The sequence below is a fragment of the Palaemon carinicauda genome, chromosome 41 (assembly GCF_036898095.1).
Source record: "Palaemon carinicauda isolate YSFRI2023 chromosome 41, ASM3689809v2, whole genome shotgun sequence".
NCBI classification, from domain to species: domain Eukaryota; kingdom Metazoa; phylum Arthropoda; class Malacostraca; order Decapoda; family Palaemonidae; genus Palaemon; species Palaemon carinicauda.
The window spans coordinates 60,743,404-60,763,403 of record NC_090765.1 but is presented as its reverse complement, the minus strand read 5'-3'; the positions used below and the strand labels follow the sequence as shown (position 1 = coordinate 60,763,403).

At 38.9% G+C, this 20,000-nt stretch overlaps 1 long non-coding RNA gene across 1 annotated transcript in view; it reads right to left on the bottom strand.

The window, feature by feature from the left end:
- LOC137632658 (uncharacterized) overlaps positions 1-20,000 on the bottom strand; it is a 62,563-nt gene that overhangs the window by 42,213 nt on the left and 350 nt on the right. The window contains exon 1 of the long non-coding RNA XR_011042075.1: positions 19,744-20,000. This exon is cut by the window's right edge and continues 350 nt beyond it. This is a non-coding gene — a long non-coding RNA (uncharacterized lncRNA). The remainder of the gene's footprint in view (positions 1-19,743) is intronic.

Sequence of the window (20,000 nt, the reverse complement as noted above, 5' to 3'; positions counted from 1 at the left end):
CCCCTCTATCTCCGTAATGGCCTTGCCATTACTGTACTGTACCCTGCCGGCCGGCAGAGCTGGCCGGCAGGGGTATTACTGTACTGTACGTCATTCTACTTCTGGACCTAGTATAGGTTGGGATGTGGAATTGACTAAGGCCATTGCCGGCCGGCTGAGATGCTGGCCGGCAAGGGTCTTATGTTTTCGAGTGCTGCCCGGACCTCTCTTGGTCCCTCATCCATGCCTGCCGACAGAGCCGGACGGCATTGGTCAAGGAAGCCTGAATTAAGTTTCTCCCCTTCCTTATATGCACTCTTTCGGTTGTCGGGCTTGGGGGGTCGTGTACACTCTTATCCCGGCATCCATTCTATTTTCTTCTAGTGCTGTACCTGTCCCGGCTGCCGGCCTATGAGGCAGACAGCCGGGCAGGTGTAGTCTTCTGGTTCTTTTGCTGCCGGCTGGCATTGGTCTTGTACCTTTCCCGGCCGGCTTATGTCAGTCCTTGTCTGCCGGTCACCAAGAGTGTGGCCGGCAGCTAGGTACTACCTTGTGTAGTTACTGGCCGGCAGTCATTGCCGGCCAACACTGGCTGTTGCTGGCCGGCAGCTACTGCCGCCGGCACAGGCATTTGAACCAGAAGGCTGCCGCCCTATAGCTGTTAAGTAGTATACTTTAAAGCTAATTGTGGTGTGTGCCGGCCGGCAAAGGCAGGCCGGCACACATCCTCCTATACTGTACTAGTATTCTTCTGTATAGCATATACAGTAAGAAGAAAACTATAGTAAAAGTTTAGGTACAGCACTGTATCTTCTAACACTATTGTGTTTTCTTGCACAGCCCTTTGCTGTTGCCCTCAGACAGGAAGCAGAGTCTTCCCCGTCTATTATCCAGGATTTTAAAATCATTGCCTAGGTGTGAGCTCCACCTGTTTCCTCTGGAAACCTTGCATTGGTTACTCTAGTAGAGATAAACCAATTTTGATTTTATTATCTGGAAAGCTGCAACAATGGGTTGTGAGGGAAACACAAGTGTGTGTCTTTCCTTTATGAATTGTTATGCTATACTATGCAGATCCAGTGATACATAGTTCACTTGATACTCATGGAAATTTTTTTCTCTTTACAGGAGGACCCTCCGAAGTGCGGAAATGTTTTCTGCAATGTCCGTAGCAGGAACCTCTGCGGACATGAGTGTTGTAGGAGACACGCAGCATGCGCTGTCTCCAAGGATGATCTCCAGTATTGGGACCCTCAGGTATGTACTGTATGCACTAACCTGATTACTGAGGCTTTTGATTCCCCTAGAACGACGGAATCAAGGGATATAGCTAGGGAAAAGCTCCGTACTTGGGTAAGGGGCTTCAAGAAGAACACCTCTGGCCCTTATCTTCCTAGTGAGAAGATGAGGGCGTATCTTTTTCCCCAGGCATCAGCTGAAGCAGTGATTCCCCAGCCTCAAGAGGAGATCCCCCAAGACCTAGTCCAGGTGGACGAGGAAGTCGCAGATGCGATGCAAGACATCCAGTTGTGTGACAGGATGTCTGATGTGGACGAAGGTTTGGAAGAAGACCTCCTGGCAGAAGGTCAGGATCAAGTTCAAACCCCGGATGTCGCAGAGGATGGGGTCGACGAGGTGTCGGCTACTCCGGTTCAGATGCCGGAGCCCATCCCCTCAACATCCGCTGGTCTCCCAGTAGAACTGGGACAGGCCCTCTCTTCGATTGTTGGAATGATCCAACAAATGCAGAAGGAGAATCAGGAGAAGGCGGCTGCAATGGAACTGCGTATGCAGTCCCTAGCAGAATCACATGGGCCCCGGAAAAGGCTCAATGTGAAAGACCTTCCCATATGCTCAGACGCTAACCCATGGAGGTATGCTGAGCACATGCCAATGACGACTGGTAAGATCGTCATTTCGGATAAGCTGGGTTCAGTTCTCCTAGAGGAGGTAGAATTCTGGCCCAGCAAGGCATCATATCCGGACTGCTATGTCCGGCTGAGAAAAGAACCAGCTTCAAGGGAGGAGACAGAGCCGAAAGAGGTCATTATTATGGACCATGCTAAGGCTCAAGCCCTACTTTCATCCTCGATGAAAGAGAGGGGCTTCTCGAATTCGAAGGTAGCAGCATTGAGCAAGAAGCTCCCTTCTTTTGTGTCCTCTTCTGATAGAGCCTTCCCCTTTTTACAAAAAGGGTTTGCGGCTGTCCTAAAGGCAATCGAGGCCGGCAAGCCTTGCCCCTCCCTGGAGGAGTGTAAACCCTTGTCGCTGGCTCTGCCTATGGACCACAAGGACTGGAAGGATGTCCATCTGACATTCTCAGTGGGAAAGTTGGAGGCTGATATTGCCGGACGGCAATTCGGCGAGGACCTCCCCAAGTTGTCCGAATTTCTTTTACGAAGAGAGTTCGAGACAAAAGAAAGACTGGCTGCCTCAATGTCTCATCAGACTACTCTTGAGACGATGGCAAGTGACCCTAAGGTCCATGAAATGTTCATGGTTGTGGCTAAGTCTCACCTAGCCACAGTGACGAAGGACCTTTATGGCTTCGTCAAGGCAAGGAGAGCTTGCAGGGAGTTCGTGTTCACCGGGGCTTCGGTGAGACACGAGCCAAGGAAGTTAATATCCTCCAACATTTGGGGAAAAGACCTTTTCCCTACCGATGTGGTCAAAGAGGTTGTTGATAAGGCCGCCGTGGAGAATAGAAACCTTCTCCAGAAGTGGGGCCTGGCTATCAAAAGAAAATCTTCCCCGGATGAGGGTCCTCAACCAAAGAGGAAGAATATGAGGACTAGGCTACCGTCTCGGCCAGCCAAGCCTTATAGACAGCAACAGCAACTGCAATTGCCTTTGCCTCCAGTGCCCCAGATGGTGGCACAAACCCCGACTACTTTTCAGTGGGTACCCCAGGCTGTGCCAGGTCAGTCAACCACATTCACCCCAAAGTTCGAAGGACAGTCTTCTTCCTTTCGTGCAAAGCCTAGAGGAGCAGCCAGAGGCTCGTCTAGGCGCCCCTCAAGGGGAAGGGGATTCAGAGGTGGTCGTGGTCAAGGAGGCAAGACCTCAGGACGGCAGTCCAAGTGAAACGATACCGGTAGGAGGGAGACTAATGAAATTTTGGGATCGCTGGACCTTCGATCCCTGGGCCCAAAGCCTACTCAAGAATGGACTGGGTTGGAGCTGGTACAGCACTCCACCCCCATGCCTTCGGTTTTTCCAACACTCCACCCCCATTTTGGAGGAGTACGTTCAAGAACTGTTGGAGAAAAATGTGATCCGAAAGGTGAAGTCCATCAAATTCCAAGGGAGGCTGTTTTGTGTTCCCAAGAAAGACTCGGAAAAGCTCAGAGTCATTCTGGACTTGTCACCACTCAACAAGTTCATAGTGAATTGCAAATTCAAGATGCTAACACTGCAACACATAAGGACCTTACTGCCCAAGAGGGCATACTCAGTCTCTATAGACTTGTCAGACGCCTATTGGCACATCCCGATCAGCCGTCGACTCTCCCCCTACCTAGGGTTCAGGCTACAACGGAAACTGTACGCCTTCAGAGCCATGCCATTCGGGCTAAACATAGCCCCAAGGATTTTCACGAAGCTTGCGAGCGCAGCTCTCAAACAATTACGCCTAAAGGGAATTCAGGTAGTAGCCTACCTGGACGACTGGCTGGTGTGGGCAGCATCCGAGACCGAATGCTTACAAGCTTCCAGTCAGGTGATCCAGTTCCTAGAGTACCTAGGCTTCAAGATCAACAAGAAAAAGTCTCGACTTTCTCCATCCCAAAAGTTCCAGTGGCTGGGAATCCACTGGGACCTTTTGTCACACAGTTTCTCCATCCCAATGAAGAAAAGGAAGGAGATAGCGGGCTCTGTCAAGAGACTTCTAGATTCCAAATGGATATCAAGACGCGAACAGGAGAGGGTACTAGGCTCTCTCCAGTTTGCTTCAGTGACAGACCCAGTGCTAAGAGCACAGCTAAAGGATGCAACCGGAGTTTGGAGAAGGTATGCATCAAACGCGCGAAGAGACCTGAGAAGACCAGTGCCGCCTCGGCTACGTACTCTTCTCAGACCTTGGTCCCAAGCCAGACATCTAAAGAAGTCGGTTCTTCTTCAGCCACCTCCCCCGTCGATGACGATTCACTCAGACGCCTCAAAGGAGGGATGGGGAGGTCACTCTCATCGGAAAAAAGTCCAGGGGACTTGGTCCAAGCTATTCAGGACCTTTCATATAAACTTTCTAGAAGCTATGGCAGTGCTCCTTACCTTAAAGAAAGTCTCCCCGCGTCACTCTATCCACATAAGATTGGTGACAGACAGCGAGGTGGTTGTGAGATGCTTGAATCGACAAGGGTCGAGGTCACCACCTCTCAACCAAGTGATGTTAGCCATTTTCCGATTGGCAGAAAAGAAGAAGTGGTACCTGTCGGCAGTTCACCTTCAAGGAGTCCGCAATGTGACAGCGGACGCTCTATCCAGGTTCACACCGATAGAGTCGGAATGGTCCTTAGACGCAGGATCATTTTCCTTCATTCTGAATCAAGTCCCAGAACTGCAAATAGAACTCTTTGCGACGAAAGACAACAAGAAGTTGCCCCTGTACGTGTCCCCGTACGAGGACCCCTTAGCGGAAGCAGTGGACGCAATGTCCCTCGACTGGAACAGGTGGTCCAGGATTTATCTGTTCCCTCCTCACAACCTTCTGTTGAGGGTCCTCAACAAACTGAGATCCTTCAAGGGGGTAGCGGCAATAGTGGCCCACAAGTGGCCGAACAGTATGTGGTTCCCCTTGGCGTTGGAACTACAGATGAAGTTCGTGCCGCTACCACATCCAGTTCTGACCCAGCGAGTCCAGAAGTCGACTGTCTGCGCTTCATTACAGAAAACCCAGACCCTGCAGCTCATGATTTTCTCGCCCTAGCGGTGAGAAAGCGTTTCGGGATTTCGAGAGCTAGCATAGACTTCCTAGAGGAATACAAGTGCAAATCGACTAGAAGGCAATATGAGTCATCTTGGAGAAAGTGGGTGGCCTTTGTAAAGGCAAAGAATCCGCAGGAGATCTCAACAGACTTCTGCTTATCTTTCTTCATCCACCTCCATGGCCAAGGATTGGCAGCTAACACGATTTCAGTATGTAAATCGGCTTTGATGAGACCCATTTTATTTGCCTTCCAGATCGACCTAGGTAACGAGATCTTTAATAAAGTTCCGAAAGCCTGCGCTAGGCTCAGACCTTCAGCACCTCCAAAGCCCATTTCATGGTCTTTAGACAAAGTTCTTCATTTCGCCTCCCTGTTGAGCAATGAAGAATGTGCGTTAAAGGATTTAACGCAAAAAGTTATTTTCCTATTTGCACTCGCGTCCGGGGCCAGGGTTAGTGAGATCGTAGCCCTCTCGAGAGAGGCAGGTCGTGTTCAGTTCCTGGATGGGGGGGAGCTGAACCTGTTTCCGGATCCTACGTTTCTCGCCAAGAATGAGTTACCCACCAACAGGTGGGGTCCCTGGAGAATCTGCCCTCTGAAAGAAGATGCATCTCTATGTCCAGTAGAATGCCTAAAGGTCTATCTTCGTAGAACTTCAGACTTCAAGGGTAGTCAACTATTCAGGGGAGAAACATCAGGCTCAAATTTATCTCTGAATCAACTCAGAGCGAAAATGACATATTTTATTCGCAGAGCGGATCCTGACAGTACACCCGCAGGTCACGATCCGAGGAAAGTTGCCTCATCCCTAAATTTCTTTAATTGTATGGATTTTGAACATCTCCGTTCATACACGGGCTGGAAATCTTCCAGGGTGTTCTTTCGCCACTATGCGAAGCAAGTAGAGGAACTTAAGAGATCTGTGGTAGCAGTGGGTCGTGTAGTTAACCCTACTGTTTAACTCTGCGAGGAACAGTGATCTTAATTGGGACGATTAAGTCCAGGGTGAGTGTGTAGGTACATACTGTACTACAAACTAAAATGAGGGCACCAAGTGCTCATATAGACTGTTCCTTCCTTCAAAGGTGAACCTCGCATAAGTTCAGACATGTGTGCCAAGCGTTTCTAACGCTAATGTGATTGATTTGTAATACAGATTTTTTTATGACTTGATACCTTGGTATCTCATTAAAGTGGTGTTTAATGGTTTTTCTTTCAGATAAACAAGTTCTGTTTACTATCATACTTATGCTTAAAGTTTTGGGTTATCCCCTTTTATATAAATATATATATTTGTTGTTAACCTGTCTGTTTATTATCTGTCAATAAACTTGTTCTTGAGAACCTTGCGTCTCTTTCACCTGTGTCAATTTATTGGTATAATTGAGCATTTAATTCTATGTATCTTATCTGGGATAATTCTGATAGAATTGTTCTGTTTTGCAAGCTATGTTGCATTGGTTTATGTAAGTCCCCTAATGGGAGGACTCCGTCCCATAAAGGGACGAGGGCGGTTTTATTAGTTTCTTCCTATGCGGATATAAACCTTTGTCCAATACAAGTATTGTGCGGATGACTGGTCAATATATTGACGCAGTAGTTCTATACAAACTATGCTTTACCTAATATAGGGCGAGGCCACTATATTAGCTTGCCTGAGATTCATACATAGATATATGTACTCTTCGAGACTTTCCAGAGTCTAGTAGGACTCTTCCCTGTAGGGGGCAGGAAGCTCTAACATAGTTTATAGTTAGTTGAAAAGATGTATAACGGTAACATCTTAGGTCTCTAGGTCTAGTCGACCGGGAATAAATATCTCCGGGGAGTACGGCACGTTCTGAGAATCCACAGATACAGTAATGCTCTGGTACACTTCCATCAGGACGACATGGCTTGAGCCCAAAAAACGGATTTTGAGCGAAGCGAAAAATCTATTTTTGGGTGAGATAGCCATGTCGTCCTGATGGACCCGCCCTTGCCTTTCTAAGAAAGGACTGTAGGACCCCTCCCTACATACAGTATCTGTAGCACCTCGTGTACGCTACAAGGAATACAGATGGCGCCAGGATTGGCGCCAGGCACGCATACGAATCGGGGGATTGGGAGGCCTTGGGAGCGGCTCCCCCCTTTTTCTTCCCGAATTCGTATCTCGTCAATCTCCCTCTTACGAGACGAATCTCTATTTAGGTAGTAGATTGCCATGTGACGTGTCTAGAATACGTCCTCTGATATGTCGCGATATCCCTTTCACGAGGGATACTCGCTCCAGGAGTTAGAATTCTGGTACCTTAAGGTAAATTCTCTGGGAATATCGCCGTAGTTGTAATATACCCTAGGAAGCTACCCTATAGGAACTTCCATCAGGACGACATGGCTATCTCACCCAAAAATAGATTTTTCGCTTCGCTCAAAATCCGTTATATATATATATATATATATATATATATATATATATATATATATATATATATATATATATATATATATATATATATATATATATAGTATGTAAATATGTAAGTATGAATCCATGTATGCATGAATGTATAATGCTTCTAAATATAACGATTATAATTGTGCAAATATTGTACATTGAACAATATAAAGGAATCTTTTCTATCTGTACATAAAGACTTGTTTTTTGTTTTTACCTCCTTTTCCCTTATCCATTCGGTTGCATATTTTTTCAAAATATTAGCGTAACACAAAATAATGATAGAATAAAAGATAATCTTTATTGATCTTATAACCCAAAACTAGAGGAACACTCAGTAGAGCGCAGACCTTCGTCACGGCAGTTTATTTCTCAACCTTCTGTTCGACCTTGACCTTTGACCTTATCATGTACTGATTTGCGTGGATTTTCATACGCTCAAATATGAACCAAGTTTGAAGTCTCTGTGACAACGATTTCCAACCTTATGGCTAATTACGTGAATGGGACATTTTACTTGCCCGTGACCTTACAAAATTTAATCATTTCCAGCTATTTACATGGCAGTTAATCCCTGCAAGTTTCATTACTCTACGATTAAAATTGTGGCCAGGAAGCTGTTCAGAAACAAACAAACACACACAACCAGGGCAAAAACATAACCTACTTCCAACCTCGTTAGCGGAGGTAATGAAATTAAATTTAAAAGTATATACAAGCGGAAGATAAAATTGAACTAGCAATAAAAGCTGGTCTCGTATCCCAACTGGACAGAATTGCCACTCTAAATTTTGTATCAATGAACGACTGACTACATAACGTCACTCCACCCAATTGAGTTCTCGAATGAAAAGAATAGCCGCCCTCAATCTTTAGTTCATTAAGCGTGCGGATTTTGTGTTTGCAATAACTATGCACTTGAATGTTAGGCTGATGAGATTTTTGCCGACCCAGACCCATTGGGTGGACAGAGTGTTACACTAAAATATTCATTTTATGCGGCTCGCAAATTCTGGCTAGGAGCTGAGTGGCAGTCTAGTATCGAGATAGTAGCCTATAGTCAATTCTTTTTAGTGAGGCAGATTTGCACCGACTCGCAGGGGTGCGCTTTTAGCTCGGAAAAGTTTCCTGCTCCCTGATTGGTTGGACAAGGTTATTCTAACCAATCAGATAGCAGGAAACGTTTCCGAGCTAAAATGGCACCGCTGCGAGTCAGTGCAAATGTGCCTCATTAAAAGAAAATTGGGTATAGTGTTTCATCTCCTTAGTTCGCTTATAATTCCTATTACCGCCGCCAACGAAGTTGGAAGGAGGTTATGTTTTTGCCATTGTTTGTGCGTGTGAGTGTTTGTTTGTGAACAGCTTCCTGACCACATTTTTAATCGTAATGAAACTTGCAGGTATTAACTGTTATATAAAAGCTGGAAATTATTAAATTTTGGAAGGTCAAGATCTAAGGTCAAGGTCAAATGTCAAGCAAAATGTCCAATTTACGTAATAAGCCATAGGTTTGAACATCGTTGTCACACAAACTCCAAATTTGTTCACATTAGAGTGCATGAAAAAACCATGTCAATTAATACATGATAAGATCAAAGGTCAAGGTCAAGGTTGAGCAAAAGGACCAGAAATAATCTGCTGCGGCGGAGGTCTGCGCTCTATTGAGTGCCCCTCTAGTTCTATTTGATTTTATGAAGTACATGAGATATTAGCCAGGGAAGCTTCGCTGTGTTTTATTTCAAATAAATACCGCTAGGACTATCTCTAATTTCGGATGAGAGAGAGAGAGAGAGAGAGAGAGAGAGAGAGAGAGAGAGAGAGAGAGAGAGAGTAAATTACCCCAAGTACGGAATATCTATATTTATAAATGAGAGAGAGAAAGAGGAGATGTCGCAAGTAGGATATATTTCTATTTCTATATGAGAGAGAGAGAGAGAGAGAGAGAGAGAGAGAGAGAGAGAGAGAGAGAGAGAGAGAGAGAGAGAGAGTAAATCACCCCAAATACGGAATATCTATATTTATAAATGAGAGAGATAAAGAGATGTCGCAAGTAGGATATATTTCTATTTCTATATGAGAGAGAGAGAGAGAGAGAGAGAGAGAGAGAGAGAGAGAGAGAGAGAGAGAGAGAGATATGGTAACCTTCAAGTTTTATGGCCTCCAACATAATATTTTAGGTCAATTATTTGATGGTTTATAAAAAGACAAATATCAACAACAGCTCACTTGATAAATCTTATTCGTGGTGGCCAATGTGATAACGTCCCTGACTGGTGAACGCCACACTGGGGTTCAGGTCCTGCTCAAACTCATTAGTTTCTTTGGTCGCTGCAACCTTACCATCCTTGTGAGCTAAGGATGGAGGGTTTTGGGGAGCCTATAGGGCCATCTACAGAATCATCAGCAGCCATTGCCTGCACCTCCTTGGACCTAGCTTGGGTGGAGAGGGCCATTGGGTGCTGATAATATGTATATATATGGGCAGTCTCTAGGGCACTATCCTGCTTGATAGGACAATGTCACTGTCACTTGCCTCTGCCATTCATGAGCGGCCTTTAAACCTTTAAACTACCAAACACTAGAGAAATCCTAAGAAAGAAAAGTCAACATTTTGGAAACTCGTCAAATTAGTGGGATGGCAGGCAACAAATGGTAGCAATGAAGGACCAGGGATATGAGTCCCAAGAGAATCCTTTCTGGGAGTCGTAAGTGGTGATTCGTACCCTAAGGATAGAATCCACTCACAAGTATCGAGGGAAGGAAATGATAAAGAGCGTATGTCCATCCTTTCTTTCTTTAATTATATTTTGTAAGGTAGGAAATAAAAATTTGGCAATGCGGAAGGCCCATATACTCGAATATACACATATTTGATATATATTGCAAATTTAGACGTTTTTTTTTTCACATTCAAATAAGCTATATATTTTAATAACTTATATCTGGATTCTCTATTGTACCTCGTGATCAGAGACCCAAGGGGAACGCATAGCTTCTGGGCGCCCGGGAAATCGAACCCTGAAAAGGTATGACTACTCCCTTTTCCCCCTACCCGGGGAACGGGGTGATCTGAGCGGATATATATATATATATATATATATATATATATATATATATATATATATATATATATATACATACAAATAAATATATATATATAAATACACACATACATATACATATATATATATACACATAAATATATATATATAAATACACACACACACACATATATATATATATATATATATATATATATATATATATATATATATATATATATATATATATATATATATATAAATACACACATATATATACATATATATATATACACATAAAAATATATATATATATATATATATATATATAAATACACACACATATATATATACATATATATATATATATATATATATATATATATATATAAATACTCATAAATATATATATATAAATATATATATGTATATATAGATAGATAGATAGATAGATAGATATAAATACACATAAATATATATATATATATATATATATATATATATATATATATATATATATATATATATATATATATATATACATTTAAATATATACATATATACAATCATTTATCAGACCGAATTATACAGCAAATCAGAAACTTTCATTACAAGTGAAATGATGCATTTTGGATATATTCCTTTTACACACAGATAATTTCATTTTCACGATAAGAAAACACATTTCACTCACAAGCTTATATGAATATATTCAAAGGTAACCAAGAACGTAAAAATGAATATATTCGAATATATCACATTGATTACTTTACACTACAGATGCAATTCCCTCGTTAGGGATTCTGAAGTTACGAGAAAATTCCTCATTCAGACCTGAAGTAGATTTAATGAAATTCCAAACACGAAATGGTAAATTGCTCTTAGGGAAATCGGAAAAAGAATGGTCGTAATTAACAGGAAAAGGGTAAATTTTATTGACTGATAAGATACGTTAAGTAGGGAAGGACTGACCGAACCTTTCCTCCATCCCTTGTAATGTTTTGTCTACGCACAGAGTCTTACTGAAGTATACATATATATACAGATACATACACTGCTATCAAAGAATATATATATATATATATATATATATATATATATATATATATATATATATATATATATATATATATATATATATACATATAAATATATACATATATAAACATATATATAAATATATATATATATATATATATATATATATATATATATATACATATATATATACATATATAAACATATACATATATATATATATATATATATATATATATATATATATATATATATATATATACATATATATTTACATATACATATACACATTTATATACATATATATATATAGATATAGATATAGATATATATATATATATATATATATATATATATATATATATATATATATATATATATATATGTGTGTGTGTGTGTGTGTGTGTGTGTGTATTTATACATTTATATCTATCTATATATATATATATATATATATATATATATATATATATATATATATATATATATACATATATGTATATATATTTATGTGTGTGCGTGTGTATGTGTTTGTGTGTGTGTGCGCTTACACATTATACCTAAACATGAACATATGAAGCTATATAATATCTTAACAGCCATAGTGATCGCCTGAATTTCTGAATTTCTTACAGATTTTGTTACGTTTATTACTACAAGTCAATATAAGAGCTGGGAATAAATGAAAGGCAAATGTTAAATGAAAAATAGAATAATATCAAAAAGACAAAGATAAGCTTATTTCACACTGTTTTTAAATTCACCTGTCAAATACAGATACATTTAAACAGGTATATATACCTACGCACAAACGTATCTCAACGTTTTACTGCTGAATAAATCTCAATTGCAAACGTTTCATAGTAAGAGGAAAATAGGCAGTTAACCCCCTTGCCCGTGTCACAGTGAAAACTGAATTGCCGTAAAGAGCTCGTTTCCTTTTATCAGTTGCAAAGATAAGAGTTCTCACATCCAATGAAGTTCTTTTATTTCTTAGTGTTGGATTTTCCTTCTTTATATTTGCTTGTTACTAGAACTAATTGCATCATCATAATGAAGATATTCTTACTACAAGACTCATAATGAAAATATTTAGTAATTGATAATAACAGTTCTATTAGACGCGTTTTTATTAAAAGGAATCTTTTCTATAAATTTGAAAGTCAAGGTTAACTCGGATCCTGCTTTACGTAATGATATTTGTCAATAGATGTTTACATAAGTCTCTCTCTCTCTCTCTCTCTCTCTCTCTCTCTCTCTCTCTCTCTCTCTCTCTCTCAGACTACACACACACACCCAGACACAAGAGTTATATAAATCTACGAGTGTTAGTTTATCTAACGTATTCAAGAGAAAAATCAACATGAATTTCTCCATTATTTACTCAGGTAATATTATGTCCTTCACATAAGACATCCTTTTCTTTACTTAAGATGCATAAAATGCATGCATACATATTCTCAGTCTGAATTATATACATTATATATGCGCACTGGCATGTGTGTATATATATATATATATATATATATATATATATATATATATATATATATATATATATATATATATATATATATGTGTGTGTGTGTGTGTGTGTGTGTGTGTGTGTTTGTGTGTGTGTGTATATGTGCACGTATTTCCTTATATATATATATATATATATATATATATATATATATATATATATATATATATATATATATATATATATAAAAGCAAGAGAACTCTACCCCAAGACAGTGGAAGGCAATGGTACAGACGCTATGGCACTACCCAAGACTAGAGAACAATGGTTTGATTTTGGAATGTCCTTCTCCCAGAAGGGCTGGTTACCATAGCCAAAGAGTCTCTTTTACCCTTACCCAGAGGAGAGAAGCCACAGTCTGAACAATTACAGTGCAGTACTTAACCCGTTGGATGGAGAAGATTTATTTGTTAATCTCAGTGTTGTCAGGTGTATGAGGACAGAGGAGAATATATTAAGAATAGGCGAAACTATTCGGTGTATGTGTAGGCAAAAGGAAAATGAACCGTAATCAGAGAGAAGGATCCAATGAAGTACTGTCTGGACAGTCAAAGGACCCCACAACGGGTGGCTGGTGCCCTCAATACACGGAAACCACACTTCCACAAATTGTAGTTAGGAAAGGGGAAGGGGATGGGATCCTAGGTGGATTAATATATTTTTTCTCCCAGGTTGAATCTGTGAGTGTGTGTGCATATCTATCTATAGCAAATATTTTGACGGCTCGGGTACACTAGTCACATATAATAAGAAACTTTGCTGTTATTGATATTGCTATTAGTATTACTATCATCAATATTGATATGATTATTATTATCATTATTACTAAATAAAACATATACACATTCACATGCAACATGCCAAAAAATACACAAATTTTTTAATCGAACGTTCTCAAAACAAAATTGTCATAGCAGGAAAAAGAGAAAAACCGGAAAACGAATTCATATTGACATGAGAAACGTCATCCAATCGATTTCCAATAATCGAACATCATGCGTGATGTTACATCATTATTCAATTGTAAAAAGGCCAGAAAATATTTTTTATAGATAGGCTATCTCTCCGTCTTCCCTTTAGTAAAAATAATAAAGTAGATTCAGTTGTGATTACCCCCAACAACAAAGTTGGAAGGCGGTTATGTTTTTGCCCTTGTTCGTGTGTTTGTTTGTGTGTGTGTCTGTATGTGTGCTTGTTTATGAACAGCTTTCTGGCGATAATTTTAATTGTAGATTAATGAAACTTGCAGGGATTAATTGTTATGTAAAAAGCTGAAAATTATTAGTTTTGGAAGGTCAAGGTCAAAGAACAAGGTCACGACAAACAAGATGTCCAATTCACGTAATCAACCACAAGTTTTGACATCGTTGTCACAGAGACTTCAAACTTGGTTCATATTTGAACGTATGGCAATCCACGCCAGTTAATACATGTTAAGGTCAAAGGTCATTTGAATCATATGTTTGCAATGACTGAAAATTTCCGATGTAATGGACGAGCATTATTCATAAATAAAAAACTTACACATAAATTGTTTAAATTCACTTATGATTATATAACGATACCATCTATATAACAGTAAAAAAAAAGAAAGGAGTGAAATGAAAAACGTGGTTTACTCTTCTTGAATCAACTTTAGATTACGAGTCAAGCATACCAACATTCAGCGTTGAATATGAAAGAATATATTCAGTCCAGCCAACCCATTCCTCTCATTTTCAAAAATGTTTGAACCTCTTGCTAAATCTATTCCTGCAAAGGCTGTAGCAAGTTGATTTATTTTGTCCCAATAATGGTTACTTTTCGTTTATGTTAATAACTGCGTTGGAAAAGAGGGTGATACAACTATTGTATATGGAGAATGTGGATGAATTGTAGGTTAAAAAAGAAAAAAAAATTAATCTGAAATTCTCCGTAAAAGTATCCTGTTCGCAGCCGTATTTCAGTGGATTACAGGCGACCGTAATTTTACCTTACTTTGTTATTATCTCTTACGGTTGGTGACCGTAATATCACTCCTTTACGTCAATATATCCGTTTTTAGGACTATAATGATCCTAGAATATATGTTGCCAGGCATTTACCGTAATCTAATGAAAATTTTTAACAGTCTAGGGAAACGGAGGTGGAAAAAGTATATAGAATTTTTCATTTTTTATAATGGAGTCATATGGATAGAGATGTGTGATTGTTGGTATAAGTATTATTGATATGAAATACTATAATATTTGGTGGGAAGATGAGTAAAAAACTTTAAATGACAAAAAAAATGACATTATTTGAGGTCAAATTCCATGACAGAAGAGAAGAGCAGGTGCAGACATAAAAGAGGATGAAGAGGGTAGTAAAAAGTCAAGTGAAAGGGAAAAAAATGTGACCAGTAACAAACCCGAGGGGAGAAATTGAAATATGAACTTGACGGAGAATAGGAAAAAACGTTTTTATTCTGAAGTAAACGTAGAAAGAACAGTTAATTGACACATAAATCTCAGAACAAAAGATACAAGTGGATAAAAGCTGTCAAGTGCAGATGCAGTCTTGGCTCCATGTAACGAATATTTTGAAGATTGGTTGGATAGGGAGACAAGAGAAGAGAGGATAAAGCTGGGGAATGGAAAACTTGGAAAATTGTTAGAATTCAACTGTGACGGGTAACAGAAGGGAGGACTATTGAGATGAACGAAAGACGATTCAGGGTTGGAGTAAGGAAAGACACCAAGAATTGAAAGGATTATAAGTGAGATGTTCTATAGTCAATTCTTTTTAGTGAGGCAGATTTGCACCGACTCGCAGGGGTACCCTATTTAGGTCGGAAAAGTTTCCTGATCGCCAATTGGTTGGGAAAGATAATTCTAACCAATCAGATAGCAGGAAACGTTTCCGAGCTAAAAGGGCACCGCTGCAAGTCAGTGCAAATGCGCCTCATTAAACAAAAAATGAGTATAGTAGAGGGATGATAGTGCTCTGGCGTTTTTGGCTAATCAGAATTTTTAAGGGAGAAGTCAAATTAGAGTGGAAGAGAGGAATAATTTTTTTTTTTCTATATGAAGGTAAAAGAGGTGTAGGATGATATTAGTTAGAATACCATGTAACTTATGTGGTAAGATTTGATAAAAAAAAAAATGTAAGACTCGTGGCAGAAGGGTGTATGGGGTTAAAATGTTTAAGGTTTAAGGTTAAAGGCCGCTTATGAATGGCAGAGGTAAGGGACAGTGACATTGCCCTATCAAGTAGGACAATGCCCTAGAGACCGACCATACATATGATCAGTGCCCAAGCCCCCCTCTCCACCCAAGCTAGGATCAAGGGTGGCCAGGCAAGGGCTGCTGATGACTCAGCAGATAGACCTATAGTCTCCCCTAAACGGGCAAAGGCAAGGGACAGTGACATTGCCCTATCAAGCTGGACAATGCCTAAGAACTGACCATATATACATATGATCAGTGCCCAAGACCCTCTCTCCACACAACGTACAACCAAGGAGGGGCAGGCAATAGCTGTTGATGACTCAGCAGATAGACCTATAGGCTTTCCCAAACTCCCATCCTTAGCTCACAAGGATGGTGATGTTGCAGCGACCAAAGAAACTAACGAGATTAAGCGGGACTCAAACCCCATGCTGGCGAACACCTGTCAGGGACATTACCATATCGGCCACCACAATCCCTGAGATGATAAGTGTTATTGTGATTTTGGCTGATCAGAAGTTTTAAAGAAAAAAATTATATAGATAGTGCCATGGCCTCTATACCATGGTCTTCCATTGCCTTGAGGTAAAATTCTCTGGCTTGCGGGTACACTATTCTATCTTATTTCTCTTCCTCTTGGTTTATTTTTTTCTTAAAGTTTTTATAGTTTTTATAAGAAAGGTTTGTTTTAATGTTGTTACTGTTCTTAAAATATTTTATTTCAATGGTTAATTACTTATCTTGTAGTTTCCTTATTTTCTTTCCTCTCTGGGCTACTTTCCCTGTTGGAGCCCTCGGGCTTATAGCATCCTGCTTCTCCTACAAGGGTTGTAGCTTACCAAATAATAATAATCATAATAATAATAATAATAATAATAAAGGAAAAAGTCATATTAGAACGAATGAGTAATAAAGGTTTCTTTGTATGAGGATAAAGGTCGTGAAGGAAACCATAAGAATCCTATGAAGATGATATTACTAAGAATACCATGTAACATATGTGGTAAAATTTGATAAAAAATGTAAGACACGTGGCTGAAGGATGTATGGGGTTAGAGAAGTTGTAGGGTTTGAGAATCAGATATTTACTTTGAGGATACGTGAGGAGATTGAAAGAACGGGGAACTTAGACCTAGCAAATGTTCATAATAGATTTGATAGAGGCAAGCAATATGGAGTGTGTTGAGAATATATGGTAACTAGAAGGACACTCAGTAGAGTAGACCTCCATCGTGGGAACTTATTTCTCGACCTTATGCTCGACCTTGACTTTGACCTTTGACCTTAACATGTATATATTCATATGGATTTTCATACACTCAAATATGAAAAAAAGTTTGAAGTCTCTGTGACACGCTATCCAAACTTGTGGCTGATTACGGGAATTGGACATTTTGCTTGACCGTGACCTTAACCTTTGACCTTGACTTTCCGAAATCCGATCATTTAAAGCGTTTTACAGAACAGTTAATCCCTGCAAGTTTCATTACTCTACGATTAAAATTGTGGCCAGGAAGCTGTTCACAAAGAAACACATACAAACAAACACATAAAAATGTGGTTAAAACATAACTTCCTTCCAACTTCGTTGACAGAGGTAACTATAGATGATGCATTATTGAGAGTGATTTAAAGTTGTTTTTATGGAACTAAAGTATGCATTAAAGCATGTCGGTAGGAAAGTGACTGGTTTGGTGGGAAATGGGTCTCTCACATAAGAAGTTTGTTACGTACGCATGGCTGTTGAACATCTTTATGGATAGGGCGATGGAAGTAAAAAGTGGTTTAAGTGTAAAACAATGAGGTAAGAGTGGTTGTGAACAGCTGGTGTTAGCAGATAAAGCTGAACATAATGCAAACAATGAAGAGAAATGTCTGAATCCGTTAAAATAATCGGAAAAAAATGCTTGCATAGGGAGATAGTTTGGAATAAGTATGAAAAAACCAAGGTAATGAATTACTGTACCTAGGGACTTGTGCAACACTTAATGTTTGCATATAATATCTAATATAATGAAAACGATGAAGAAAAACTTCCGAAACCTGTACAAGAATTGGAAAGCATTTCCAAAAGGAGAAAATTTGTAGCAGATACGAGAAAAAATATGTTAATGGCAGCAAATGGCAACGAGGAAGATCTAGACTCTAGAGTAATAAATGTTAGTTTACAAAAGTTGGTGGAAAGATGGAAGTAAATACATTAGCAATTAAAAGTGACAGACGATGAGATAGACAAAATAGGAAAAGTAAAAAATAAAAAATGTGTGTAAGAGACTGAAAAGATTCTGAATCATCTCTAAAAGCCAAGGTGACCAGTAAACCAAACTATCCTTAATATAAATGAAGTGTAGATGTTGAATGCAAATAAAAGAAATAATGTAAAAACCGTTGTTTGTAATATATGGTATTAGGAGAAAAGATGGGAAGAGATATATGGAAGAATGTAGAAGTGAAAAAAAAACCATAGATAATGGATGGATGAGACTATTGAGAAGGGCTTTGTTGATGATTTTAGATCACCTTGCTATAACCATAGCAAGACACGGCCTCTTGCGTTGGCTGCCAGTAAGTCAGTTAAGGTTGCGAAAGAGATAGGTCATACACGAAGGACAGACAGGATGATGATGAGATGACGACAGCAACACGACGACCGTGGCATGAGTCCGAAGCCCAGACGAGGTGCCTCAAAGCAGAGGCAGTCGACCAAATCCGGCTCCTCCTCCGTCCTTGGGAAACTTGATCCTTCCCTACTGAAGCTTTGTTCAAATGGAAAGAATGGACGTAGGCTGACAGACTAGTTGAAAGTGTATGATGCATAAGTACTAAGAGGTGGGAGGACGGCTAAGCTTGCAAATGGTTGTATAGATGGTATGAAACAAAACACGAGCGGGAAAGGGAAGGGCCTTAATATCTAAAAAGGGAAAGGGATGGAAAGTGAGGGCAAGATCGGTGTAAACACGACAGTATAAATGGTTTTGATTACGGTACAGAAGAGCATTGGGTTTCACAAAACCAAAAATTTACAATATATATATATATATATATATATATATATATATATATATATATATATATATATATATATATATATATATATATATATATATATATATATATATATATATATATATATATATATATATATATATATATATACACGCGATTGTGTAGGTGTATATATCATTATAAGTGGTTATTTCGTATATACAGGTCTATAACCCTTTTTCAGTGATCTGCAATATGTATACTCAAGCACACACTCATATATATATATATATATATATATATATATATATATATATATATATATATATATATATATATATATATATATAAATATATATATATATATATATATATATATATATATATATATATATATATATATATATATATATATACGTGTGTGTGTAGAGACCTCCTTCAATTAGAAATTATGACCAATTTTCAGATACTTCTATAACAGTTTATTTTATAATGTAGCATATATAATTATTTCCTCGAATACACGTAGTTATCACCTAAAACCATTCATCAATGTATCTAAGCTTATATACAAACTGTTTTTTAAGTATTTTGCATGCACGATTGGTTATCAATTAGTCCATACCTATACAGTAGTCTGATGAGAACTTTGGTTTGATGATAAGCGTTATCTTGATCCAAGTTAATTAGATTCAGCTAAATTTCGGAGCAGCAATCGGTCATCAATCCACTTTTTGATGGTTTGAGTAAGTAAGGAGATGATGATGATGATAGGGATGATGAAGTCTTAAGAACACAGGATGGTACACTGGACACCTCACGGTCAACGCCACTTGCAAGGCTTGGCTATCATATGTAGGATACGTTTGTAGGATATATAGC